We start from the raw sequence: 27,672 nt of genomic DNA, 5'->3' as shown, positions 1-27,672 counted from the left end.
GTCTGGTAGTGTACCGCAAGGTGGTTTCACCGAGAGAGAACGTACAGTTACAGAGGTCAGTCTGGTAGTATACCGCAAGGTGGTTTCACTAAGAGAGAACATACAGTTACAGAGGTCAGTCTGGTAGTGTACCGCAAGGTGGTTTCACTAAGAGAGAACATACAGTTACAGAGGTCAGTCTGGTAGTGTACCACAAGGTGGTTTCACCGAGAGTGAACGTACAGTTACAGAGGTCAGTCTGGTAGTGTACCGCAAGGTGGTTTCACCGAGAGAGAACATACAGTTACAGAGGTCAGTCTGGTAGTGTACCACAAGGTGGTTTCACCGAGAGTGAACGTACAGTTACAGAGGTCAGTCTGGTTGGCAGCAGATTTATTTTAGATTCTCACAAAAAGTCTTGTTTCCTGTGAAGATAATTCAATGTTTACATGGCTTATGACTCATACCTAGAGTCCATTTTCTTTTTAAAGTATGAGATCCTTGAAGGGAAACGGGTGAGACCTTTATTAACTCCAAACACTGGGGAAAACTGTTGCCTTCACTGCCTGGGCAGTAATCTAGTGGAGCATTGTAGAACCGGGCAGATTTCCATTCGATTGGACGGGTTCTATAATGAGCAGGCGATCCGCTTCACCAGATTACTGCGCAGACAATAATTTACTCCATAAAGATTTGGTACAGGCCCCAGTTTTGATGCGCACACAAAATGTTAACCTGTCACTTTTCTTGTTTAAGGGTCACATGTAGACTACAGGGCTGAATTTCTTGTCAGCCATAAAGGCAGCGGGGTCTTTGGCAGGTCGTGGTCTCCACCCGCCCCGTGGCTGTGTCACTGATCTTGGACCATTTCCCAGGGTCGGGGTAACTTAGTTATTGAGGGGGGGGGGGGGAAGCGGGGTTCATTTACGGTGGTTGCTGGGTCGCCCGCCTCTTGTGGTGAGGGTCGCCCACCTCTTGTGGTGAGGGTGAAGGGATTGACCACGGCCCCTTGACCACTGTTCCTGTCTGGAGGTGCTGTGCGGGCCGATCGCCAGCTTTTTGATGGGGCGTTGCTCGCATGCGCAAAATTTAGCATGGGCTGCGCACCCAAAAAAAAATGAGGGTAACATTTCCCCTGACCAAAAAAGGTTGGCTGGTCATGCTGCATGAAGAGAAGAAAAACATTCTAAAAGGCTTAAAGATTTTAATATCCTGCAGTTGACTATCTAAGTAGATGTCAAATAATTCCCTCCCCTCCTCGCACACCCACTCCCTCTCTCACCCTTAGCAATGTCGGGCACTGGGATTACGCCAATAGTTTGGTCCATTTTTTGCCAGAGAGCTGGTATCATGAAGCTGTTGGAATGCTGTAAGAACCCAACTGACGTCTTTTCGGGGAGGAACCCTGCCGTTCTCACCCGGTCAGCCGGTAAGTGACTCCCCCAATGTGGTTGAGTCTTAACCCACCCTCTGAAGTGGCCTGGCAAGTTGTATCAAAACCTTGGGCAACTAGGGACGGGCAATAAATGCCGACCTTGCCAGCGACGCCCACAGCCCAAGGAGGAATAAAAAAAAGATGAAATGGATGAAAGAAATTCTCGATCTCACGACCGAATCAGCGTTATACAGTGCGCTGTACCCACTACTGTGACCACAAGAGGGGCAGATTAGCATAGGGGGCTGTGATTCTGTGCACCAGCTTTTAATCAGCGATACAGGTGCAGCATGATCAAAGGGCCAATTATTATCCCCCTACTTTAATACGAACTACAGAACTCAAATTTGCAACACAAATCCCATGTAGCAGTGCTTACTGTGGGTGTCGGGAGATCACGGACTCAACAAGTCGACATTTAATTATTTTGCCTTCAAGCTGTGCCAGGTACACTTCACTCCTCGAACTCACAATGCAGAAACTGCAGCAGGTAGATCTGTAAAATATACCACCGGGAGAAATTAAGACTTAAAAAAAGGCCCAGTTACATAGAATCACACAGGGGGAGAAATTCGGTTGGTAGCGCCACCGATTAACGCCTAAAGAGGCCGAGAAGTGGGGCGCTAGCCAATTTCCGGGCGGGCGCAGGGAGCCTTTCACCTCGCCCCATATTGAGCATGCATTTAGCGCCGGCGCAAAATCTTAGCGTCCACTCATGGGCGCAGGCAGATTATGACGTCATTTGAGTGTGCAACGCCTTTTGGGTGCCCCGGACCGGAAATTCAGTGGCGCCCCCCCCCTCCATAGCGCCTGGCGCTAATAGTGACAGCTTACAGGGAACCTTACCCAATCGCTCTCGGCCTGGGGGGGTGTTATTTAAAGGGCACTGGTGTGGTTTAAAAGCGGCAGCCATTTCTGGAGCACAACTTCTTCGTGAGTTACCAAGAGTTGCTGAGCTGCACAAAGAGAGCCTTCTGACCACTGAGCCCGTGCAGGCAGAGGAACTTCAGCCTTCTGACCATCGCCTTGCTGATGGTGAGCTTTTACAATGGGAACACTTCCTGTGCGCACTTATTATGGGGGCTGCATTGGAGGGGAACGTCCTGCTGCAGAATCATCTGGAAAGGGCACTGAGACGCAGGGAGAGGGGGGCGGCCATGACCAGACGGAAGAGGGCCAACAGACGTCACCACACCAGACCTTACGCTGGCAGGGTTTTCCGACAGCAGTTTTCCTACATGACCATGTCGGAGGAGCAGTGTGTCAGAAGGCTGCGATTTAGAAAGGAGGTGGTGACTGAGCTGTGCCACCTGCTTCGGACAGATCTGCAGCCTCAGATAAGGTGCAGGATGTTAAGTCCGTGAATGATTGAGACACTGACTAGCAGGAGAGAAACAAACAAGTCTTTACTGGTGAAAGGCATAAACGAAACTAACCAACAGAGGCTCTCTAGTGCCTTTTATACAGGGGTGGTCACTGCCGGTACTGCAGTCTGAGACCAGTTATTCTCTTAAAGGTACATACACAACAATTCCTCCCCTTTTAGATAAACAGTACATAACATTCATTTAACAACTAAATAATAACTAATTACAATCACAATTACTGTTGCTAGATACATTGGTTAAGTTTAAGCAATTATAAGTTCAGTCTTTGAGGAGGCTTCCTGATTCTGTCTGGATAACGCCTCTTTGGAGTATCAGGTTCTTCTGGCAATGTTGAGTCAGAATCAATGTCGTTGTTTGGTTCATCTGCTTCCAATGTTACCGGTTCTGCGGTAGCTGCAATTGGAACGTCGATTTCATTACCAGGTGTATCAGATCGTGATGTGGAGTTGACGTTTTCCAGTGACTCTAGAATCTGGTCAGCATGGCGTCTTACAATGCTCTCCCCAACGTCCACGGTATACATGAGAGGTCCTTGTCGTGTACAAATCGTTCCTGGCTGCCATTTCTCAGTGCGGTAGTCCCGGGCCAAAACTGGTTGACCTATCTTAAAACTCCTGGTCGGCCTTTCATTCATATTCTGAAACTGCCTGCTCTCCACATCTCTTCGGACATTTGGCTTAACCAAATCCAAGCGGCATCGTAGTCTTCGATTGAAGAACATCATGGCTGGAGTTTGGTTGGTAACCGCATGTGTCGCATTCCGGTAGGCAAACAAGAAGTTGTCCACCTTGTGTTGTAGGGGTATATCTTCATTACACATTGCCTTGATAGCCTTCTTGAATGTTTGGACAAACCTCTCGGCCAATCCATTAGTGGCTGGATGATATGGGGCAGATGTGTAATGCTTAACACCATTGTTCTTTAAGAACCTCCGGAACTCTTCAGACACAAACTGTGGTCCATTGTCAGAGCAAATCTGTTCAGGCAGCCCATTCCTGGCGAATATGGTTTGTAAAACTGTGATAGTTTTTTCCGTGGTGGTTGAGGACATTTTTATTACCTCTGGCCACTTTGAATGTGCATCCACCGCAATTAAAAACATCGAGTCCATGAAGGGACGAGCAAAATCAACGTGCACCCTTTGCCATGGAGATGAGGGCCACTCCCATGGATGCAGAGGAGCTTGCGGTGGGGCATTTTGGACCTTCTGGCATCCTGCACAGCTCTTGGTCATCTCTTCGAATTCTCTATCGATTCCCGGCCACCACACAAGCGCTCTGGCTAAGCTCCTCATTTTTACCCCACCCAGATGACCCTCATGAAGCTCATTGAGTACTCTATCCATCAACTTAGGTGGAATTACTACTCTGGATCCACACATCAAGGTTCCTCTGCACATTGACAGCTGTTCTCTTCTTGTCGAAAATGCTGGCAGCAGTGGTTTGCCATGTGCTGGCCATCCCTTCACCGTTAATTCATAGACCTGTGATAGTGTCGGGTCATTCCGTGTTTCCTTTTCTATTTTTGCATTCGTCACAGGGAGACATTTGACTATGGTCGAGTGGAATAACTCCATTGGATCCACTGCAAGGTCTTCTTCTTCCACCGTCGGCAACGGTAGACGTGACAATCCATCAGCATTTCCATGCTGTTTAGTTCCTTTGTACTCGATGTCATATTGGTGTGCCCCTAGGAAAAGGGACCATCTCTGCAGCCGTTGTGCTGTCATTATCGGTACGCCCTTCTGAGGGTTGAAAATGGAGACAAGAGGTTGATGATTGGTTAGTAGAGTAAATTTTTGACCGTGCAGATAGTGATTGAAGTTCTTCACCCCCCACACTAGGCTGAGGGCCTCTCTGTCAATCTGGGCGTAGTTACGCTCGGCAGAATTTAACGAGCGTGACGCAAAAGCTATCGGCCTCTCCAAACCATCAAGGAATTTATGTGACAGTACCGCCCCAATGCCGTAGGGAGACGCATCACACGCCAGCCTGATTGGCAGTGCTGGGTTGTAGTGAGCCAATACTTCCTTCGAAGTGATTAAGTCCTTACTCTTCTGAAAAGCACGTTTACAATCATCGCTCCATTCCCATGCTACCCCCGTTCGTAGCAGGGCGTTCAGTGGATGCAGAATTGTCGACAAATTCGGCAAAAACTTATGATAGTAATTCACCAACCCGAGGAATGACCTCAGTTGCGACACATTTTCAGGCACTGGGGCCTTAACAACCGCTTCAATTTTGTCAGGGGACTTATGTAACCCCTCTTCATCAATCACGTGGCCACAATACGATATCTGTTTCTTAAAAAATTCGCACTTGGGGTGGTTGGCTTGCAGCCCATGTTCCCGCAGTCTAGTGAGCACCTGTTCTAGGTTGTTAAGGTGTTCACTGTCATCTTCACCTGTTACAAGGATGTCGTCGAAGTAACACTGAGTCCCCGGAATCCCTTGCAGGACTTGTTCCATCGCTCTTTGCCATATCGCCGGAGCCGATGCTACTCCGAATACCAATCGATGATACTGGTAAAGACCTTTGTGAGTGTTTATCGTGAGATACTTCCTAGAGGACTCTTCAACCTCCATCTGCAAATATGCTTGTGCTAGGTCAATTTTTGTAAAACGCTTCCCTCCAGACAGTGAGGCGAAGATGTTTTCTATCCTTGGAAGAGGATATTGTACTGTGTGAAGGACAGGGTTCACCGTCACCTTGAAATCCCCACAGATGCGAATCTTCCTTGGCTCTCCGGACTTATTGCTTAACGTTTTCTTCATGACAGGAACGATGGGTGTCGCCCACTCGCTCCAGTCGACCTTAGACAACATGCCCGCCTTCTCCAGATTCTCCAGCTCTGCCTTGACGGCTGGACGAATTGCATATGGTACCGGTCTCGCTTTGAAAAACTTGGGAACTGCATTCTCTTCTATTTTTAACGAGGCGGTTACGCCTTTAAGCGTGCCCAGTTCTTGTTGAAATACCTCTTTGGCGTTAGCTAAGATTGTTGACAATCGTCCAGGAGTGACGCCTTCATCTTTTCTACCGTCCACCATCATTGCATGAATGGAATGCCAATCTAAGTTTATCTTCCTCATCCATTCCCATCCCAATAACGGTGGTCCACCATTTGGCAGTATGTAGGGATACAATTTCCGTATTTTCTTGCCATTGTATTCGACAGGCACCCTTATTTTTCCTCTGGGGTATACTTTTTGCCCCGTATACGTCATCAAGATGATGGATGTCTCTCTCAAGGGTATGTGTGAAAATAGCCGCTCATAGTCTCGTCGATTCATGACGGTTAGCGCTGATCCTGTATCCAATTCCATTTTAACTTGGGACCCTGCTATCGTGAGGGTGACCCAAATGGTTCAGTGATCCTCTTTTGCGATTACATTGTGAAGTTTGAGACAGCTTAATCTCCTGTTCTCGGATTCACTATCGCTCATCTGGTCTTCGGAACTACTGTCCGTCATCTTTTGTACTTTCTTGTACGGTTCCTTAGTAGCCTTTTTGTTGTCGCTGGTCTTCTTCCCAGACCTACAAACTCGTGCAATGTGTCCAATCTTCCCGCATTGTCTGCATATTTTGTCTTTGGACCAGCAGTCCTTCTGGTCATGGTTAGTTCTGCCGGAGCGATAACATTTTGCAAATCCCCGTGTCATTTCGTGGGTGCCGTATTCCTGTGGTTTTTGTTGAATTTCTGCAGCTCCCCTGGCTGCTGCTTCATACGATACTGCCACGCTGAAAGCCTTATCTAGTGTCAGCTCTTTTTCTGTGAGTAACTTCTTCTGTGTTCCTTCACTCAGGAGTCCACAGACAAATTTGTCCCGTAGGGTATCTGCCAGTCCTGCTCCGAACTGGCAGTGCTTTGATAGCTTGTGTAGTTCCGTAAGATACTCAGCATTGCTCTCACCTTTGTGCTGATTTCTCCTGTGGAATTTAAGTGCTCCTGTAGAACAGCAACAATTTCGTTAAAACTCTTCGCCTTCGGTTTGGCTGGAGTAATCAGATCCCGCAATAGGCCGTACGTTCTAGCGCCCATTACGTTTAGCAATATTGATGCCTTTTTCCCCTCCGCTATTTCATTTGCCTCGAAATATACCTCGACTCTTTCCACATACGTGGTCCAGTCCTCTAATGTATTATCAAAAGCAGTGATACAGCCAGTCTTCGGCATCTTGCAAATCTAAAATGGCGCCTCCCGCGCTTTGTCTTCTTCTCTGATTTAACAAAATGGCACCTCCCGCGCTTTTCCTTCTTCCCCGCTGTTGTTAGCGCTGCTTTCCACGGTTTCTTGCGCATATTCTTTTTCTTTTATTATTTTCCCGTCGTGGAGCGGACCCTCTGGATCACTTCCCTCCCTCTTCTGAGGTCCGAACGCTGCCCAGCTTCGAAACACCGGCCACGCCCTGTATGCTCCACCCTCTCTCTCTCTCCTTGCTTCCCGACTCGCTGCCCGGCCCCGTTGCAGCCCAGGAAGGATCAGAGCACTACCTGCCACCAGCCCGATTAGCTGGGAAACCATGGACCGAGGAACCCAGCCTGGCTCTGGACAGTCTCTCCTGCAAGTTTTGAAATCGATGATTGACGGTCGACGCCCGTTTCTCGAGTTTCAATGGCCTATTTTTTTTTTTTTTTCTTCTTTCTTCTGGCTCCGACCTTCAACACGTCGTCGGAGCTGCTGCTGAGTTGCAGGTAAGTTCGTTTCGAACTCGTCGCCAGTGTTAAGTCCGTGAATGATTGAGACACGGACTAGCAGGAGAGAAACAAACAAGTCTTTACTGGTGAAAGGCATAAACGAAACTAACCAACAGAGGCTCTCTAGCGCCTTTTATACAGGGGTGGTCACTGCCGGTACTGCAGTCTGAGACCAGTTATTCTCTTAAAGGTACATACACAACACAGGACATCTCTGTCGGTGGCTGTGAAGATGACTGTTGCCCTGAACTTCTACGCGAGCAGCTCTTTTCAGGCCGCATCTGGGGACATAGCCAGCATCTCGCAGTTTGCGGTGCATTGCTGCATCCGTCAATGACTGTTTAAAAGGAGGCGGCAGTACATCTCCTTCCCAATGACCCCGGACAAGCAGCGGGAGCGCGCAGAGGGCTTCGCTGCAATAGCGGGCTTCCCCATGGTGCAGGGCGCCATTGACTGCATGCACGTGGCTTTGCGGGCACCTGTTTTCAATCCGGAGAAGTTCCGCAACCGCAAGGGGTTCCATTCCTTGAATGTCCAGCTGGTCTGTGACCACCGACAGCAGAACCTCGCAGTGAATGCGCAGTTCCCAGGCAGCAGCCACGACACCTTCATCCTGCGCCAGACTTCTGTAGCAGACCTTTTTGAGTCTTCGGCTCACCTAGAAGGCTGGCTTCTCGGGGACAAGGGCTATCCTCTGTGCCCGTGGCTGATGACCCCACTCCGGATGCCCAGTAGCCCTGCTGAAGAGCGCTACAATGCGAGCCATGAGGCGACGAGGAACATTGTGGAACACACAATCAGCGTGCTGAAGCAGCGGTTCCGCTGTCTGGACCATTCCGGGGAGCACTGCAGTACTCGCCTGAGCGAGTCTCGCACTTCGTGGTTGTTTGCTGCATGCTCCATAACCTCGCTATCCTACGTACCCAGCCAATGCCAGCAGACATTGATGCATCAGCAGAGGAGGAGGAGGAGGAGGAGGAGGAGGACCAAGATGGGAGGGAGGCACTAACTGGAAGGGCCGTGCGTCAGAGGCTGATCACAAGTCGCTTCTAGGCCCCTCTCACCGAATGCTTGTAGCCATTCCAAGAACAGGAATGGAACCGCCCTCATACCCCCAAGCCTGTGAAGGGCAATATGCATGTAAATAGCAGGCCATTGTAAATGAATAAAGTGTTTTATTACAAAAAATGTGCTTCCTTCCAACATGAAAAAGCAATAGGAACAGAAATCTTAAATAACACACAGACACATTATTGCCTCTCCCTCCCGTGAGACTGGCCAAAACATAAAGTACAATCATAAGAGCTGGCTCTCCCTCCCGTGAGACTGGCCAAAACATAAAGTACAATCATGGCATCCTCCTTGGCCTTGATTCCACCTCAGCAGAGGCTTAATCAGACCCTTTACTCTTTGCCCCCTGATGGGGATCTCGGTCTCTTGCGGCTCTGGCCCCTTCCCTCCCTGCAACTCCTCCTTAATGTGACCCCAGTGGCTGCAGCAAGGCTGGGGGAGGCCTGCTGACTGTCCTTGAGCGCAGATGCCCCTGAGGTGCGGCCTGGACGACCTCTGGGCCTAGAGGGCCCAGCTGCTGACTGCTCCACCTGTGCATGGGTGGAAGCAGTCTGTCCTGCAGGTGGTGGCAGCTGCAGTGGAGAAGTGCCAGTGGTGGCAGCAGGAATGCTGTCATCTTGAGAGAGGACAGCACCTCCCTGCTCCAGCAACACACTGGCACTCCCACGGGGCAGCACTTCAGCATCCGGAGCAATCTGCTGCAGCACAGATTGCTGGCCTGCTGTGGTGCTGTGAGGGCCCCAGGTAATCCTGGCTGAGCCATCGAGGGTGGCAGCAGTCACTGGTCGCGTGGCCTCAATCTGCGTATGCAGGAGACCAGCGAGTGAATGCGTGGCAGCACTCAGCACTTGCGTGGCAGGTGCCAGTACTTCGGTGAAACCCTGGACACTCCTTTCCATTGCTTCACCGAAGCCCTGGACAGCTCTTTCCATTGCTTCGCTGAAGCCCTGGACAGACCTTTCCAATGCTGACCCGAAGTCCACCGCACTCCGGGCCTGTGCTGCGCCGATGTCTTGGACACTCTTCGCCAGTGTCTCGATGGTTTCAGGCAACCTTGCCACTGCAGCCATGAGCTCAGTGTGCCTCCGGCCAGCCTGGGCGCTCATTTCACTGAGGGCACGCACCTCCTCTGCGCTCTGTGCAGCAGCACTGGCGGCCTGACTCGCCCTCCGGGGAGACGGCACCCGAGCTTCTCTCCCCCCCCCGCGTTGCTGCAGCCTGCTGGTGCCTGGAGCTGCCTCCTCCTCAGAGCTGGTCCCCCCGCCCCGCTCCAGGGAAGTTGTGCCCCCAGTCTGCCGTTGGGTTGGCTCGTCTGAGGGTGCTTGGGATGTTCCGGCTTCCTCCTGGTCGTCGCCTCCAGAGTCACTCGTAGTGGCAGCTTGAGGGCCCTCAGCCTCACCTGGCGATTCACCATCTGAAAGCAGGGAGGTACAGGAGTGGCTTTAGTGTGAGGACAGGGTGGCAGCGAGGGAGGCATAAGTGCTGCAATGTACTGTAGTGGCTCGGCAGTGGAAAATCATGCTGGTGGGGGAGCAATTGGTAGGAGAGAGATCAAAAAGGTGATAGCCTTACCATCGCTGTCCACTCTGGGGTCGGCAGCTCCAGAGGCGACTGGTCCAGTCAGCCGGTGTTCCACTATCCTTTGCACTCTCTCCTCCAGGTCGCTGAGGATGTGCAGGTCAGGCCGGCCTCCTCCGGTGGCCATCTGCTCACGTCGGTTCCTGGCCAGCTTCGCCTGCAGGAGAAAGGACGGGAAGTGTTGAAACATGCTGCACTGAGCAGACATCACCTGCCCCCCATGGTTGAATAGCCCTTGCATCATGCACTGAGCAGCATGCGCGTGTGTGTTCCCTGAAAGGGCCATGGGTGCTGGCTGACAGATGGCCTTTGGGGCTCGGGCACCCTCCAGCCATAAAGTCAGGTGCAGATGGAGGGATGAAGATGATCGTGGAAAAGGCACTCACCCTGATGACCCGAGTGAGGTCGTTGAACTTCTTCCTGCACTGCACTGCACTCCTGGGCACCACGCTTCTGCACGCCACTCTGGTGGCCAAATCCCTCCAAGCTCGCCGGTAATCAGCATTTTGAGCCCCCCTCCCATCCTCAGGGTACAGAATATCACGCCTGCGCTCCACAGCGCCAACCAAAGCTTCCAGGGCCACATCTGTGAAGCGCTCTGCCCTCTGCCTCACCCGCTCCATGCCTTGACAGGCTGGAGCGCCTCAGGTAAGTTAGCGCCGAATTTAAGGCCTGCCAGGAAGTGCTGTGTCTGGTGATCCTAATTGACCCGCCCCTTTAAGAGCTGGCCGGCGCCAGTGTGTCTTGGGGTAAGTAATTATTGACAGCACCTGCGCTGCGCCGCCGTGAAATTGGGCTGCGCCGCCGGGTTAACGCCTTAAGAGTATCGTGCAGTGCTTGATTTAGCGCCGCAATCACCCTCAGGGGCGCTGCAACCCAATATTGCGCCAGGTGGTGCTAAACTGCGCCTGGCGCTAAGCTTTGCGCTTCACCAGGACTAGCGCCCCAAACGCGGCTATACCGAATTTCTAGCCACAGAGTTTTACAGCACAGATACAGGCCATTCGGCCCAACTGGTCCATGCTGGTGTTTATGCTCCACACAAGCTTCCTCCCACTTGACTTACTTCCTCTAACCCTATCAACATATCCTTCCATTCCTTTCTCCCTCGTGTACTTATTTAGCATCCCTGTAAATGCATCTATGCTGTTTGCCTCAACCACTCCCTGTGATAGCGAGTTCCACATTCTCACCGCTCTCTGGGTATTTATTTACTTTGAGTTGTATTTGCGTTGCGGAATTTGCCAAGTAGAAACTACCTCTCCTACAAGTCTGAGAACTGCACTCGATGGGGGCTGATTTTCACCCCCACTGCTAGGTGGGAAAGGGCAGTGTCATGATAACAACAGCAGCAAAGCATCTACTGCCCCATTCCTACCGACGTCCGGGTCGCTGTCATTTTGACAAGGGCCCCGAACCCCAGGTGCCCGCTAGTAACTGGCGGGGAGCCTTGTTAGCCCATGTATATCGGGTTCCTATGGCATCAATAGGACTCCGATGAAATTCTGAAGTACTGGAGCTCCTAGCCCAATTAAAAATCGACCCCTGTGATACACGACCCTTGGAGGCCTTCCCTTGAGATCATCTCGTTCAACCCCAAAATCTCTCTGTTCATTCACATCTTTTTGGCGTCCTTCTATTAAGGTTACACTCTTATTCCTATTTTTCTGCCTAGATGTATTACTTTTCACTTCTCCACATTAAATTTCATCTGCCACCTGTCTGATCATTCTACCAATCCTGTATTTGTCCACCTTAAGGGGGAGAAATTGGGTGAGTAGCGCCACCTGTTAGCGCCTAAAGAGGCAGTCAGTGGCTGTAGCGCCACTGGCTGCGCCTCCTGCGATATTCAGCAGGGGCGCTAATGGTGGCGTTAGCCTTTTGCGCTGCGCCGCCACCAAGGCCGCCTCTATAACATCGCTCGTCTCCGCCCCTGCCTCAGCTCAGCTTCTGCTGAAACCCTCATCCATGCCTTTGTTACCTCTCGACTCGACTATTTAAATCTTCTCCTGGCTGATCTCCCTCCTTGCCCCCTCTGTAAACTTGAGTTCATCCAAAACTATGCTGCACCTATCCTAACTCGCACCAAGTCCCATTCACCCATCACTCCTGTTCTTGCTAAAAAAAAAGTTTAAAAAATATTTTTAATAATGTCTAGCACTGATTTTCTTCTGAGGAAATGAGACTCCACACTTGTAAAATTATTTTTTTCAGGACTGGAGCGGTTGTTCAGCAGTAATTATCACCGATCACACAGTTAAAAGCTCACTTACTGCTGAATGCACCAGCCCTAATTTTTTCTGTCGTTGTTAGTGCAGAACTAGTGGGTAAGTACCCCAAGTTCACACTGTTGCATTAATTTCACTGCCGAGTCTATCGGCAAGGACTGCAACAGCGCATCCTGTGGGGGAGCAGTGTATCTCTGACAGCAACCTCTGGATTTGCGTGTTTAACTGCACATGTATGGACACGAGAAGTTGCTGTCCAATTTACTCCGTTATAACGGTGCGTGCTGATAGCCTCACCGTTATTCTTCCTGCAAAATCCAGCCCCATATCAACGATGTTTGATCATTTTTACTCTGTTCGACACATAGAACATTAATACCCAGTTGATTCCTGTGTCTGAAACTGACAAAAATATCTTAACACTGTTATCATTTCCAGACAGAGAATAATGAACCTGAACGAATAAATAGATTTTATTTTCTTTCCATTTCTTTTGTACCTTTCATTATTTTGCAGGTAGGTATCACCCCTACAAGTCTTCTTTCTCCTTAAAAATATATTTAGTCCCTTGACACTTTCATTATAGCTTAATCCCCTAAGATCAGGAATCATCCTGGTTACTATTCTCTGAACCCTTTTTATTGCATTTTCCATTCATCACCATCCATTTAGCACACCGAAAGATCTTACCAACAGCAATGAGATAAATGGCCAGTTTGTGGTGGTGCTGGTTGCTGGTTGAGGGAGGAATGTTGCCTCGTAAACCAGGAGAATTCCCTACTCTTCTCTGAATAGTGCCATGGGATCATTAACATCCACATTGTGCTGTCTCTCCCTCTAACTTAACCTTACTGTATGTACATAACCTACTTATATATGTATAACTTACCTGTTAGGGCCGTTGCCCCTTTAACTTACCTTTTAGGGCCATTGCCCCTTTAAGACGCGCCTTAGCGTGCTGACGTCACGTCACGTACGACGTAGCGTGCTGACGTCACGGCACGTACGACGTGACATGCGTGAGGCGGCTGCCAGCCCGACTCGGCCTTCCAGAAAGGCCGCCGGCACAGCCCGGCCTAGCGTCTTCGGCCGCATCTACCAGCCGCCGGGAGCGACGCGATCTTCCGCTCCCGCGGCAAGCACCGGCTCAGCCTGGCCTCCAGCTCCCGCTCCCGACTTCGGCCTCAATGGCCAGAAACGCGACCACGCGCATCACGTGATGCCCCAAGCGCGGACAACGCGACCGAGCGTGATGAGGTCATCACGCTCCCCACAGGACTGCTACGTAGTCCTCGTGGAGTCCTCGCTGGGACACAGACCTACACCACGGTGCTCCTACAGCAACACAGGCTCCGGGCAGTTGTATTGTCCCCATGCTTGAGTCTTGGAAATTGTTTGTCTGTAAGTATTCTAGAATGCTATAGATGATTAGTGTGCACTGTATGTTGTAGAAAATGTTTAGTTGTAACTTTTCTCTGTCTAGCTGATTAACTAGTAGCTGTATTTGATACACTATGTACAGGGCTAATTTAAAGAGAATGCCTTCCAGTTTGCTAAATGTATATTCGTTGCCAAATGTACTGTGTTGCCCAGGCGTACCTAAATTTGTGTATACATATCAGTCATGCGTTTGTATACTAATGTGTGCTTCCATTTCTGTGTTGTATTTCAGTTTTACAATAAGAATCTTTCAATAAAGCGTTACAAGAAAAGTCAAGCCTTGTGATTTTATGGGAAGATATCAAGTTGTTCGCTATCTGTCTAGCTCTGCATAGGTTCGCGTTGTGAGGGCAGAATACACATGAATCAACAGGTAAACAGGCTTCAGTGTAATGGCTCATCCAAAAGACCATGCAGCACTCCCTCAGCATTGCATTGAAATGTCAGCCTTAGGTGTTATGCTCAAGTCCTGTAGTCCTTTAACGTATAACCTTCAGAGAGTACTACGAACTTCTCACAATTTTTAATACAGTGAATAAGGAAGCCTGTCTTTGTGATAATGACCAGATAATCTGTTTTAGTGATGCTGGTTGAAGGATAAACATTGGTCAGGACACCAGGGGAACTCCCCCGCTCTTCTTCCACCTGAGAGGGCAGATGGGACCTCAGTCTCATCCAAAAGACGGCACCTCCGACATTGCAACATTCCCTCAGTACTGCACTGGAGTGTCAGCCTGGATTTTGCGCTCAAGTTTCTGAGAGTGGGGCTTGAACCCACAAACTTCTGACATCAGAGCCACAGCTGACACAAATACAGAGAATAAGGAATCCCCTCCTTCTTGATTAAGAGGCGCATTTTCATAGAAGCACCAGCGAATGACTACTTTGATAGCATCTAGTCTTTCAGCTAATTTTCTGGAACTAATGTTTAGACGGACACTACCTTCAAGAAAGCTATTTGGCAAAGCCTTTCCTGTTTTGTTTCCATACCCTGTGAGGCGTGCATGCCGCCTTACTTACATCACACCCTGTCCAGAGGTGGTGTCGTAATTTAAATGGGATCAGGTGTAATACATTCTTCAAGGAAATGGGCTGAAAAATCAAGACAGAAAAATAATCATTTAAAGTACTGCCTGGGAGAATAATAAGAGCACTTTGTGCCTCATGTGATGTGACATGACAGACGATGGGGATGGTTGCAGGCCATGGATTGCTCAACACTTGCTTCAACTTTCTTGTCTTTTTTGATACATATCAGTAACCCAGTGTAGCAGATGACAGAGGAATGCATGAGTCAGTTCAGTGACCTGCCACATATTCCAGAGTTGTCGTTTCAATAGTGAGCGTCTCATATTTAATCTCCATTGCCAGGAGAATTTAAATTGTTTACATACAGATGAGGGTATGCTTGGGTTGTGTAAATAAGAAGACGGAAAAAGGTAAACAGTGACTTTCAGTGGCTAACCAGATTTCCCACAGAATGTCCAAGGACGTTAAATAGTTTTGTTTCTCTCACCCTGCAATTAAAACAAATATTTTCATGCATAAATTCTCTGCCAGGCAATTAACATTTTCAGACCTGCTGTATATTATTAATCAGCCCTCGTTATCATCAGTACTCTTTTTAAGGGGTGTCAGCCATAGTTCAGCAGTAGCACTCTCGCCTCTGAGTCAGAAGGTCATGGGTTCATGTCCCACTCCAGAGACTTGAGCACATAATCCAGGCTGACACTCCAGTGCAGTACTGAGGGAGTGCTGCACTGTCGGAGGTGCCGTCTTTCAGATGAGGTGCTAAACCGAAGCCCCATCTACTCTCTCAGGTGGATGTAAAAGATCCCATGGCACTATTTTGAAGAAGATCAAGGGAGTTATCCCCAGTGCATTTATCCCTCAACCAACATAAATAGATTATCTGGTCATTATCGCATTGCTGTTTGTGGGAGCTTGCTGTGCACAAATTGGCTGCCGTGTTTCCCACATTACAACAGTGACTACACGTCAAAAGTACTTCATTCGCTGCACTATATAAATACGAGTTCTTTCTTTTCTTTTTCTTTTAATTCACAAACCAAAGATTTAGTCCGAGGTGAATATGTGGCACAAATTGTAAAATCACGGGGATGGGGGGAGCGAATTACCTGGGGGTTCTCCCATTTTTCCACCATAACTCTGGTGAAAGAACCCCACAAAACTTGAAAAAATGGTGTTTATGCCGTTTTAGGAATGTAGGAACAGCAGTCGGCCATTCAGTCCATCGAGCCTGTTCCACCATTCAATTGGATAACAGCTGATCTGTATCTTAACTCCATTGACCCGCCTTGGTTTTGTACATAAGAACATAAGAAACAGGAGCAGGAGTCGGCCAATCGGCCCCTCGAGCCTGCTCCGCCATTCAATAAGATCATGGCTGATCCAATCTTGGCCTCAACACCACTTTCCCGCTCTCTCCCCACACCCCTTGACTCCCTTGTAGTTCAAATGTCCGTCAGTCTCTGCTTTGAATATATTCAGTGACTCCGCCTCCACAGCTCTCTGGGGTAGAGAATTCCAAAGATTCACGACCCTCTGAGAGAAGAAATTCCCCCTTACCTCCATCTTAAATGGGCGACCCATTATTCTGAAACTATGCCCCCACTAGGGGAAACAACCTCTCAGCATCGACCCTGTCAATCCCCCTGAGAAGCTTATGGCCTAGAAATTCAGTGGCCTGCGCCACCAGTTTGCGCCCAAAGAGGGCTTTTGCGCCTCTGGCCACAACCACCGCGATATTTAGCGGGGCGCTAATGGCGGCGTTAGCCTGTAGCGCTGCGCCGCCACCGATGACATCATCGGTGTGCGCAGCGCCCCGCGATCGCCCCGCTGGCCATATTTGGTCGCGCCCGCCTCCTCCGCGCCGGCCGCAAACAGCGACCGGTACACAGGGGCCTACCTGTGGTGGTAGTGGGGCGAGTTAAGGTGGAGGTGCGGCCAGCTGCTTTTTCGGCGGCCGCCTGCCCGCACCTCCATCCCCGGCCTCCTACACCACCCCCCCCGCGGCATTGCCGGCTGTTTCCCGAGAGCCCGGCACTTCTCCTTGGTGCCGGGTTCATTTGCTGGCACTCGCGAGCGGGGATCGCGCTGTTGCAGGCACCTCCCCCTTAACAGTGGGAGGAAGGCCTGCAGTACCGCAGGCTGCCGTGCCGCAGCGGGTGGCGCTGCGGCACTTTGCGCGCCGATATTCAGTTTCAGCGCCCCAAGCGGGGTGCCGAAACCCTTGTTTAGCGGCCGGCTTCCACTTGGGGCGCTGAAACTGAATATCCCGTTGGCTCAAGTGGCTCCGCACGCAGCGGTAATTCCGGCGCCCAGGCGAGCTGGGTGCCCCAAACTGAATTTCTAGGCCTATATGTTTCAATAAGATCACCTCTCATTCTTCTAAACTCCAATGAGTATAGGCCCAACCTGCTCAACCTTTCGTCATACGTCAACCCCTTCATCCCAGGAATCAACCTAGTAAACGTTCTCTGTACTGCCTCCAAGGTAAGTATATCTGACGTAAGAAAACTACAAAGCACTTGGTCTGAGTATAAAACAAGGCTTTAATCAACTGTTTCACAACCATGAGCTCTAGTTACATCACTAGTTCCTGGTTACAAAAACGTCCTGAGCAAACTGGGCCCACGCCCGAGTATTTATACTTTCCTTGGACAGCGCCACCAGCTGGCCGCCCAGTGTTCTCTCAGAAACAGAATCACAGAAACACCACAGTGCAGATAGAGGCCATTTCGGCCCATCGAGCCTGCACCGGCACATATCCCACCTGATCCCTGTAACTCCTACACCAACACATATCCCACCCTATCCCCGTAACCCCACGTATTTAATCCCCCTAACACTAAGGGCCAAATTATCATAGCCAATCAACCTAACCCGCACATCTTTGGACTGTGGGAGGAAACCGGAGCACCCGGAGGAAACCCACGCAAACACAGGGAGAATGTGCAAACTCCACACAGACAGTCGCCCGAGGCCAGATTCGAACCCGGGTCCCTGGCGCTGTGAGGCAACAGTGCTAACCACTATGCCACCGTGCTGCCGGGCTCTCATGAGCCATTTCTACATGAATGGTAAGATTCATGACATTCTTCCCGCCTGAAAGATTTGGAAGCCCGACGACTTCCTTCTAGCAGATATAATGGACCACGAAGAGCCGCAGTCATTTCGATTTCTGTTTGTGGCTAGAGGGCACGTCTCCTCAGACCGTGTCTTGGTCCCTGGGTCACTTGGTTCGTACAGGTAGGTTGACAGGGCCCGTGACACCTTGATCGATCTGAGGGGGACTGGGGAGATCATGACTCCGGGTGCGGGTCCCCACAGGCGCAGAGCTGGCTTCATCTTGCTTGGTAGATGATGATGGTCCGGCGTCCTGGCTTCAGGTGGCCATCCCGTGGGGAGCGCTCTGCTCCCCGAGTTGATTCGGTGGAGTAGCCGGCAGATCCCTTGATGTCCCAGGTAGGGTGTCATCCTCAAAGGAGCGCAGAGTATTGGCATCATTAATATGGATCCCTCTATTGGTGGGGTCCATGGGACCAGTTAGACAGGGAGCCAGATCGCGGAGTGAAACAGTGGACTCCTGGCCATCAGGGTACCGCACGTGCGCATATGTGGGATTAACGTCTGTTAGTTCCACCTCGTCGACGAGGGGATCATTGTTAGAAGATTGAATGAATCTTCGGAGCAGCAGGGGGCTGGGAGCTGCCAACCATGATGGTAGGGACGTCCCATGAGTGGAGCGACGCTGAAACCCGAAGAATCGTTCGTGAGGAGTAACGTTGGTGGACGTAGAAAGAAGAGACCTGATGGAATGCAACACATCAGGGAGCACAGTTTCCCACTGCTGGTCTAGTAGGTTGCGTGACCTCAGTGCAAGACGAACAGCATTCCAAATGATAGCGTTGTATCTCTCAACCTGTCCATTACCGATGGGATGACACGGTGTTGTTTTACTTGTGGCGATTCCCCATTGGGAAAGATAACTTTTGAGTTTGCTTGACATGAAGGAGGGACCCCGATCAGAGTGGATGAAATTGGCTGTACCGCAAAGGGAAAAAACCTGATCGAGGCATTTGATCACTGTGGAAGTAAGCATATTGGGACAGGGGAAAGCAAAGGGAAAGAATGAATATTCATCCACCATAGTAAGCAAGTAGGTGTTTCGTGTTGAGGAAGGCAATGGCCCTTTAAAGTCAATGCTGAGTCACTGCATGTGCTGCATAACATGTATGAGCAAGCCATCCGACGGACAGAAGAATTGCGGTTTTAATTCCGCGCAAATTCTACAAGTGGAACATGTTCTTTTCACGTCTTCCGTAGAAAATGGGAGATTTTTAGATCACACAAAGTGCAACATACGGGTAACGCCAGGATGGCATAAGTCAGTATGAAGATCCACAAGAGTCAAAGTTGACATAGAAGAGCAGAATGCACATGTGAGGGTATCCGGGGCCACATTCTCTTTGCCGGGTCGATAATGTATGGTGTAGCCAAAGGCGGCCAATTCCATCTCCAGAGCTGTATTTTGTTATTCTTGATCTTAGTGCGTTTCCGGTTATCCAGCATAAAGGCCACGGAGCGCTGATCGGTTATAAGCGTGAACTGGCGACGAGCAAGAAAATGACTCCATTTACGTACTGCTTCGATGACAGCCGTAGCCTCCTTCTCGACAGGAGGATAATGGAGCTCGCTACCCTGCAAAGTTCTGGACAGAAATGCAATGGATCGACCACCTTGATTCAAGGTAGCCGAGATCACCACCTCCGATGCATCACACTCGACCACGAAAGGAAGATTTTCATCGATGGAACGAGGCGTGGCTTTTTCCAGTTGTCGCTTGAAGAGGTTGAAAGCTGAAATAGCTGTTGTCTGCGTGAAGCAGGGGCTGGATCTTGTCAGAGAAGTGGGGTATCCACTTTGCATAATAGGCGAACATGCCGAGTGCCCGACGAAGAGAGCTGAGATTCGTAGGGGGAGGGAGCTCCTGAAGCAGACGAAGTCACTCCGGATCCAGTTTGATGCCCACCCAGTAGCCAAGGATGTTGACTGATGGCACTGATTTCACAGATTTGGACTCATTTAAGGTTAAGTTGCGACGACGGAGAACGTCAAAAAATTTCTGGAGGTTGGCATCATGCTCCTTCTGGTCATGACCAGCAATGGTGATATTATCCAGATATCGAAAAGTGTTTGTTAAGTTCTCCTGTTTGACTAGGCTATCCATTGCCCGTTGAAAGACGGCCACCCCATTGGTGACTCCAAATGGAAGGCGACAAAACTGGTAAAGCCGACCATTGGCCTCAAAGGCCGTATACTTTTCGTCAGAGTCTTTTAACGGTGCTTGATGGTATGCGCTCTTTAAGTCAAAAGTTGAAAATACCTTGTAGTCATCGATGCGTGGTAATGGGTAAGCATCCAGGTCGGTATACTGATTAATAGTTTGCGAGTAAACGATGCAAAGATGTTTCTTGTGTTGCTTCAAAGGATTTCTAACAACGATGCCTTGAGCCCGCCAGGAAGATGAACATAGCTCAATGATACCGTCAGCTAGAAGGCGAGAGATCTCTGCCTTGATAAAGGATAGATCATCTTGGCTGAAACGTCGTGATTTAGTGACTATGGGCTTACATCAGGGGGAAAGATTGGCAAACAAGTAGGGCTCGTCGAGCGAAGCCGCTGAAAGCACACAAAATGGTACTTTGGAAATAGTAAGCTCCGGCTTTGACCCCCCAAACTCGAAAGTGAGTCTTTTGTGTTGTTTCTGGACATCCTGTCCCAGGAGCACATCACTGCATAGGTTTTTGAGCACCCCGATCCAGGTGGAGAAATAAGTGCAGCCATTGAGAATAAGGTCGACAAGTCAAAAGCCGGAAGAGTTGGTGGTCAGTGTCATCAGAGCCATTGCAATTTCCCTGTCTGAGAGGTAAATACGCAGTTTTAACTTACTGACAGCCCGCTCACTAATGAAGCTGTCAGAGCTGCATGAGTCGATTAGTGCGCTCAAAATATGTCCATTTACTGAAGCCTTCATGGCTGCATGGGACAGACTTTGGGGAAAAACAGCTGTGATGGAAGGAGGAGCAGTTTTACCCTTGACAGCTGTAACCTTAGTAGTGGTTCTTGGGGGAGGAGCACTTTCATAGATAGCAGCTGCAACCTTAGTAGTGGCTCTTGGGGGAGGAGCAGTTTTATAGATAGTAGCTGCAAAACTAACAGAGGCTCTCGACGGGTATACCTTAGAAAAGTGGTCTTTCTTACTAACAGAGGCTCTTGACTGGCATACCTTAGAAAAGTGACCTTTCTTACAGCAATGATTGCAGGTTGCATTATGAGCAGGACAAAATTTCTTATAGTGGAATGCAACTCCACAGAAGAAACACTTCCTTCCAGATTGCCAAGATGTCACTAGGGCAGGGTCGTCATCAGTGAAGGCTCCTAGGGTAGGGTTGTCATCAGCTAGGTTAGAGTCATCATCAGTGAGGGCTTCCGCCCGAGGTCTATTGAAGGAATCACTAAAAGTGATAGCAGCAGCCCGTGCATGTGGTGAAAGATAGGTGCCTGCATTCCTCTTTGCTAAGTCTAGAGTACATGCCTGGTCATAGGCAGCCTGTAACTTGAGGGTTTTATTCTCCAACAGACGCTGGCGTATGAAGGGAGACGCAATTCCGTTAATAAAAGAATCACAAATTAACTCCTCCTGGTACAGCTCAGGTACAATACCAGTGTTTCCATACCTTAGCAGTTGTAGGTGAATTTGGGACCAGGTCCAGACGGGCAGGTCTGAGTAGTTTGTCCATGATGGATTGATTACTACGTCAGAGTTCCCTTCTACAGTTGAAGTCATAGCTGGCTGTTCCCGAAATCACTCAGAGTGTGGAGCCGATACGCAGTTGATTAAATTGACGTAAGAAAACTACTAAACACTTGGTCTGAGTATAAAACAAGGCTTTAATCAACTGTTTCACAACCATGAGTTTCTAGTTACATCACTAGTTCCTGGTTACAGAAACATCCTGAGCAAGCTGGGCCCACGCCCGAGTATTTATACTTTCCCTGGATGGCGCCACCAGCTGGCCACCCAGTGTTATCTCATGAGTCATTTCTACATGAATGGTAAGATTCATGACAATATCCTTCCTTAAATATAGAGACCACAACTGTACGCAGTACTCCAGGTCCGGTCTCACCAGCGCCCTGTAAAGTTGCATCAAAACTTCCCTACTTTTATACTCCACACCCCTTGCAATAAAGGCCAACATTCCATTAGCCTTCCTAATTACTTGCTGTACCTGCATGCTAAGATTTTGTGTTTCATGCACTAGGACCCCCAGATCCCTTTGTACTGCAGCATTTTGTAGTCTCTCTCCATTAAAATAATAATTTGCTTTTTCATTTTTCCTTCCAAAGTGGATAACCTCACATTTTCCCATATTGTACTCCATCTGCCAAATTTTGGTCCACTCACTTAACCTGTCTATATCCCTTTGCAGACTCTTTCCTCCTCACAACTTGCTAACCCACCCATCTTTGTATCATCAGCAAATTTGGCTACAGTACACTCGGTCCCTTCAGCCAAGTCATTAATATAGATTGTAAACAGTGGAGGCCCCAGCACTGATCCCCGTGGCACTCCACTGTGAAGGAATAAGCCATATAACGTATTCAGAAAAAGACACTATCTTATGAAAGAATTCTGGCCTTATTAAGACATGACAAACTGGATTTGGAAATCTATGAAATAGCTGTGAAAACATTCTGGCTAAAGTAGTTCTTGACCCTGAATAAATAACCTTATTGAAACAGAAGGTTAAGGGCTCCGGCAGGCTGAACTGTTTGAAACAAAACAATGGTTCACCCTGGATAAGGTGTTCTAATTTACACTTCGTAAAGAAGCACATAAAGTAAGGAACATCTGCCCTCGTAAAGATGGCATAAAGTAAGGAACACCTGCCGTTACAATGTTTTTTATATGGTAAACTTAGAACACCTAGAGATGAGACACGAGTCTGGCTGAGCTGGCAGTAAGAATTGAAGAGGTCAGCAGAAAAATGACTAGAGATAGTTAGCTTGCATCAGCAGAAAACCTTAAAGGAAATTCCACTGGGAAAGGGTATAAATATTTAACTCTCAAATGGGATAGTAGACTCGCTTTAATCGGGCAAAGCGATTCTCAGCTTCGGAGGCGGCTCTGTAAGTCTTCGACTCTTTGTACCTCGGGGATCAAAGGTATTTGATTTTGGTGGATATCCTGTAGACTTTAAGAACTGTAAAACTGTAGCGAAGTTAAGATTTGAAAGTAAGGTTCTCTGATAACAAGATTGTAAGCTTTCTCCTTTTGGAACTGTTAATGTTGCGATTGAGTCACCAACTGTAAATAACATGTCGGTTCCTTAATAAATCTATATATTTTTAGAATAGTCTCACTTAAGACTTCTGTATCAAAAGCTCGCAAACTGAATCACTGTACACTCTTTGGTGAGGAGTTGCAGAATTCTGGGGGAGTTTTCCGGACCCTCATAATATCCAGAATGTTACAGTCTAGCTAAACTTATTAAAAGTGCTACCTGGAGGATTGTAACATTTTCAGGTTAATCCTTTCCTTTAGGGAGAGATAGTCCGGACCTTTAGACCCAATTAAGCATCTTTAGGATTCGGCTACCTCAAACTATAGTCTAAAATGAACGTCTAAGAAATACGCTTAACCCAGGGTAGCCCTAAAGGGGCTAGGACTAGTAATTATCCCTTCAGTTGGTGCCCAACATGTGTGTTAATGAGTTGATACAGAACCCTATACTTATATTTATATCTATATCCATCTCGTAGATTGTTAAGCATAGAAGGAGTGTTTTACTGACAATGGTACTAAGACCCAGATTTAAGTCTCTAGAGATGACAAGTCCCTGATCAGGCCTTGTAGAACTTAAATCAGAACTCCCTCAATATACCATTGAGGCCTAGAAATTTCTTATAAAGTTCATATTAAATCCTAACCGAGGTTAGGTCCTGACGAAATGGAAAGCCCTGTAGAAATTGGCCAAGTCTTTTTATTAGGAAATTCAAACGATTGCTACCATCAAATCATTTACTGTGATGGATCATCAATGATGATTAAAATAGGGACATCCCAACAATCCTCAGCTGGGATGAGGATAGTAGTAGGGACTTTTCGAGATTCCTATTCTTTTTATCCATAAGAATTACTGTCCCTACCCCTTGGCCATAAGACAGCGCAATATGCTGAAGCCGCAGCACTACTGTATGCTTTAGAAAAGACAGACCCTATTAAACCCACATTAATCTGTACAGATAGTGACTATTGTAAGAGAGGATATAACCAAGATCTAGTTTTCTGGGAACAAACAAACTTTACCAATCATAGGGGTAAACCCATAAAACGTAAGTCATTGTGGGAAGACATTCTCCATTCAAGAATGGAGAAACAGAATTGTCAGGTGATTCATGTAAACGGTGTAAGGGGTGGTGTGTGGGTTGTTTGTCAGCTTCACCTCTGGCTCCTCTGAGCGGTTCGAATCGCTCCCACTCCCTTTTGTTCTAGACTTTGGACTTATTTGGGGGTTGTAATGAAATGCAACAGACACCTAGGTTGGTCAAAAAGAACTGAGATTTTTATTTTGAGACAGGAAAATATACAATAAAATAAAACTTATACTTTAAAAGGGTGGGGAACACTTGGAATAAGCGAGGGAGAATTACAACATACAAAATCTCTTACCCTCCCAGCCCCACTACACTAGCTAGGCTGGAATCCAGAGGACCAGGAAATGCTCACCAAAACGACTTTCTTGACAGACTGTAGAGGTTCGCGATTTCGGGATTCTCCTTAGTTGTGGCGGTTGGGGTCTGCCGTACCTCGGACGTGGTAGAAGACTGCACCTGCGTTGCGTCTTCAGTTTGGGTTTGTCCGCAGATGCGGTTAGTCGCGCTGTTGGATATATCAGGTGAGTACCCGATTTTCTTTGGTTAGGGCTAGTTTTAGGGTCTTTTATGTCCAAATCTTACCCAGGGGTAAGTCAGACTAGCCTGTAGAGTGGAAACAAGTCTTTGGTTCGTGAGTTTTTCGGCGGTTGGCTTCTTGTTGGTCGCGGTGGCCCAATATTACCTGGTTGGTGGTAATATTGGTGGTTGTTGGTTTCTGTAGGCCTTTGGTTGCCACGATCTCTGTTTCTTCTTTCTGTTTCCTCAAGTCTCCAATGATGATGATCCGTTGAGCTGTACTGTGCTCTTGCTGGCTGATAATGATCTCTCGAACTGCCTTGTCTTCGCTGACTGTGTGAACTGAAAAGGCAGGCCCCAATTATACTAATTTGGGGCCTGGCTTATCTGACCGCCAAATCTCGAGTTTCTTTGTTAAATTTGGCAGGCTCGTTATTTTTAACGTGTTTTAAAACCTTAACGAGTTTCGGGGATGGCCCATCTAAACTTAACAAGTTTCAGGGATGGCCCATCTAAACTTAATCGGCCTTTAACTGGTTTTGGGATTGCCTTGAAACCAGTTTTAAAAATGCAAAATGTTTGTCAATCTCTTTAATTGGTTTTGGACTGTGGTTTGTTTGTTGTATCCTGTAGGGCTAATGTTCCTTCCTTTGAGTTGCTGGGGACATGTCCCGTTTATTCATGTACCTGGCTTTGTGAATTCTTGGCGGGAAACAGGTTTCATTGTCTTTATGTAAAGCTGGAGTGGCCCAGGACATTTTCAGACTGTCCAATATCCAAACTCGGGAGCCCACCCCACCTCCCCTGTGTCCCAGCCTTTGCAAGCCTGAACATGTCTTTTAAACCAGCCAAATCTTCCTGGGATTTTTATTTTAAATCCCTTTTGCCCAATAACTCCTTAAAACAGTCCAAAATCTCTTCTTTCCTCACACTTGTAATTAAACCTTTTGAAATTCTTCTGTTTGGCCCAATCGTACATTTATCCTTTTTTACAGATATCTTCTGTAATGTTCCAAAATCATTTTAAAATAATGCTTTCCTTCTGTTCTGGGGTTGTGCAGAAATTTTCGAACCTTACAACGGACATACCACTGGGACAGTACACTCAAAAGGAAATAGTCTTGCAGATGAACAAGCAAAACATTGGGTCTGCATGACACCCCCTCGAGAGGGGCCTGCCAATATTATTGTTATCAATAGGGCAGAACAGGCTGCTAATCAGGATGAGGAACTGATTTAGCTATTAGGCCCAACAAAAGAGAATCCACCAGGCTATCCATCAAAGTACTTTTACTCGGAAACCCCTACTGGTATTGTGCTAGTTAAGTTGCCCAAGGGAAACTGAGAGGTACCCCCGAGACACAAACGAGAACAGCTTGTAAAAGAAGCTCACGAGGGCATAAGTCAAGCACATTGTGATGCCAGAACAACATTCTGCAAATTGACTCCCTTATATTGGTGGCCAGGCATGCTTAAGGTCTGTAAAACATATGTGGCAAATTGTGAGCCATGCTATTTAACCAGTAAGTCATCACTAATTAAGCCACCACCGTTGGCTCCTGTGAAAGCTGATGAGCCAATGGGAAAATTCTTTATTGACTTTATTTGACCACGTCCCCCATCTTTGGGATATAGACATGTTCTCGTTTGTGTAGATGGATGCATTTCCTTCTGCTGGCTGGTCCCCACAAAAACTGTTTCGGAAAACGCACTCGCCAATGCTATCACTGACATAATTACTGTAGCTGGTGCACCCAAAATCTTGTCTCCAAGGTCTTCAAAGACTATTGCGAACAAAGGGGGATTGGTTTAGAGCACAGCACACCACGTCATCCGCAATCAGCGGGGCTGGTGGAATGTAAAAACCAGGAAGTGAAAAAGCTATTGGTCAAACTGTCAAGAATCAGGGGAAATAAGTGGACCGCCGTCATTCCGGAGGTGCAGCTATCTCTTAATAATGTGCCCGCATCTGCATCAGGGACAGTGTCCCCTAAAACTCCATATTATCTAATGTATGGGGTTGAGATGCATACACCGCTTACCCATGGTTCTTTTATTGCCTCTACACTCTGATTCCTTGACCTGACAGTGACAGTTAGATTTCAGAGGATAAGGGAGGCAAATAGGCAGAAAAAATTGACGAACAAAGCATGGCAACTCCTAGCAGGAGAATGATTACAGGAAAAGAAGTTCGAGCAAAAACCTGGTTTAAGTCCTAAGTGGAAAAAACCTGTTCAAATACATTCTGTTATTAAGGAAAGAACAGTTAAAATACATATTAATCAGTTGAATGGCAAGCTATTTTTTAAAACTGTCTCCATAGACAATCTCAAAAGATGTCCTGCGGGATACCGAAATGGAGGAACAATACGAGGTACAGTCGTACACTACCTTTCAAGACTCAGCTTGGAGCACGACACAGGAAATGGACGTGATCGAACTACTGACGACGGTCAGCCAATCGGTGTCATCGACTCCTCCACACGATGCTTGGCAATGCCCCAGGAATTGGATTCGCAAAAAGCCACAACCAAAACAAGGAAAGATCAACGAGTTACTTCAATGAAGGAGGAAAACACTGCGGATGGAGAAGGAATCAACTGTTCTTCTGGCAAGGCCTTTGTGAAAACAAGAATCTGTTCTCACGCTGGATCAATGGAACAGTGTGTCAAGCTTCAGCCAGTTTCAAATGATGTCTCCTTGACTCGTATGAATAACTCACCTCTATGGAATGTACATCTGCCAATTGGACATTCTAAGTACATGTTGTTTCATTAATTGCATGACAATGTACCTATCATCCTTTTAATTTGTGTTCAATTTAAAATAAGGCAAAACATTGTCCTGGGATGATTAAAAGGAATTTTCATGCA

General features: G+C 48.0%; 1 long non-coding RNA gene across 1 annotated transcript; it reads left to right on the top strand.

Moving 5' to 3' along the window:
- Positions 1 to 202: 202 nt before the first annotated feature.
- LOC147123693 (uncharacterized) lies at positions 203 to 27,672 on the top strand. The gene is made up of 3 exons (XR_015074988.1): positions 203 to 350; positions 14,049 to 14,189; positions 27,123 to 27,672. It is a non-coding gene; the product is annotated as an uncharacterized LOC147123693 (long non-coding RNA).

Source organism: Somniosus microcephalus, chromosome 2, assembly GCF_052327205.1.
Source record: "Somniosus microcephalus isolate GS21.2 chromosome 2, FLI_Smic_1.0, whole genome shotgun sequence".
Taxonomy (NCBI): domain Eukaryota; kingdom Metazoa; phylum Chordata; class Chondrichthyes; order Squaliformes; family Somniosidae; genus Somniosus; species Somniosus microcephalus.
The sequence above is the reverse complement of the archived record's forward strand: the minus strand, read 5'-3'. Positions and strand labels throughout refer to the sequence as shown.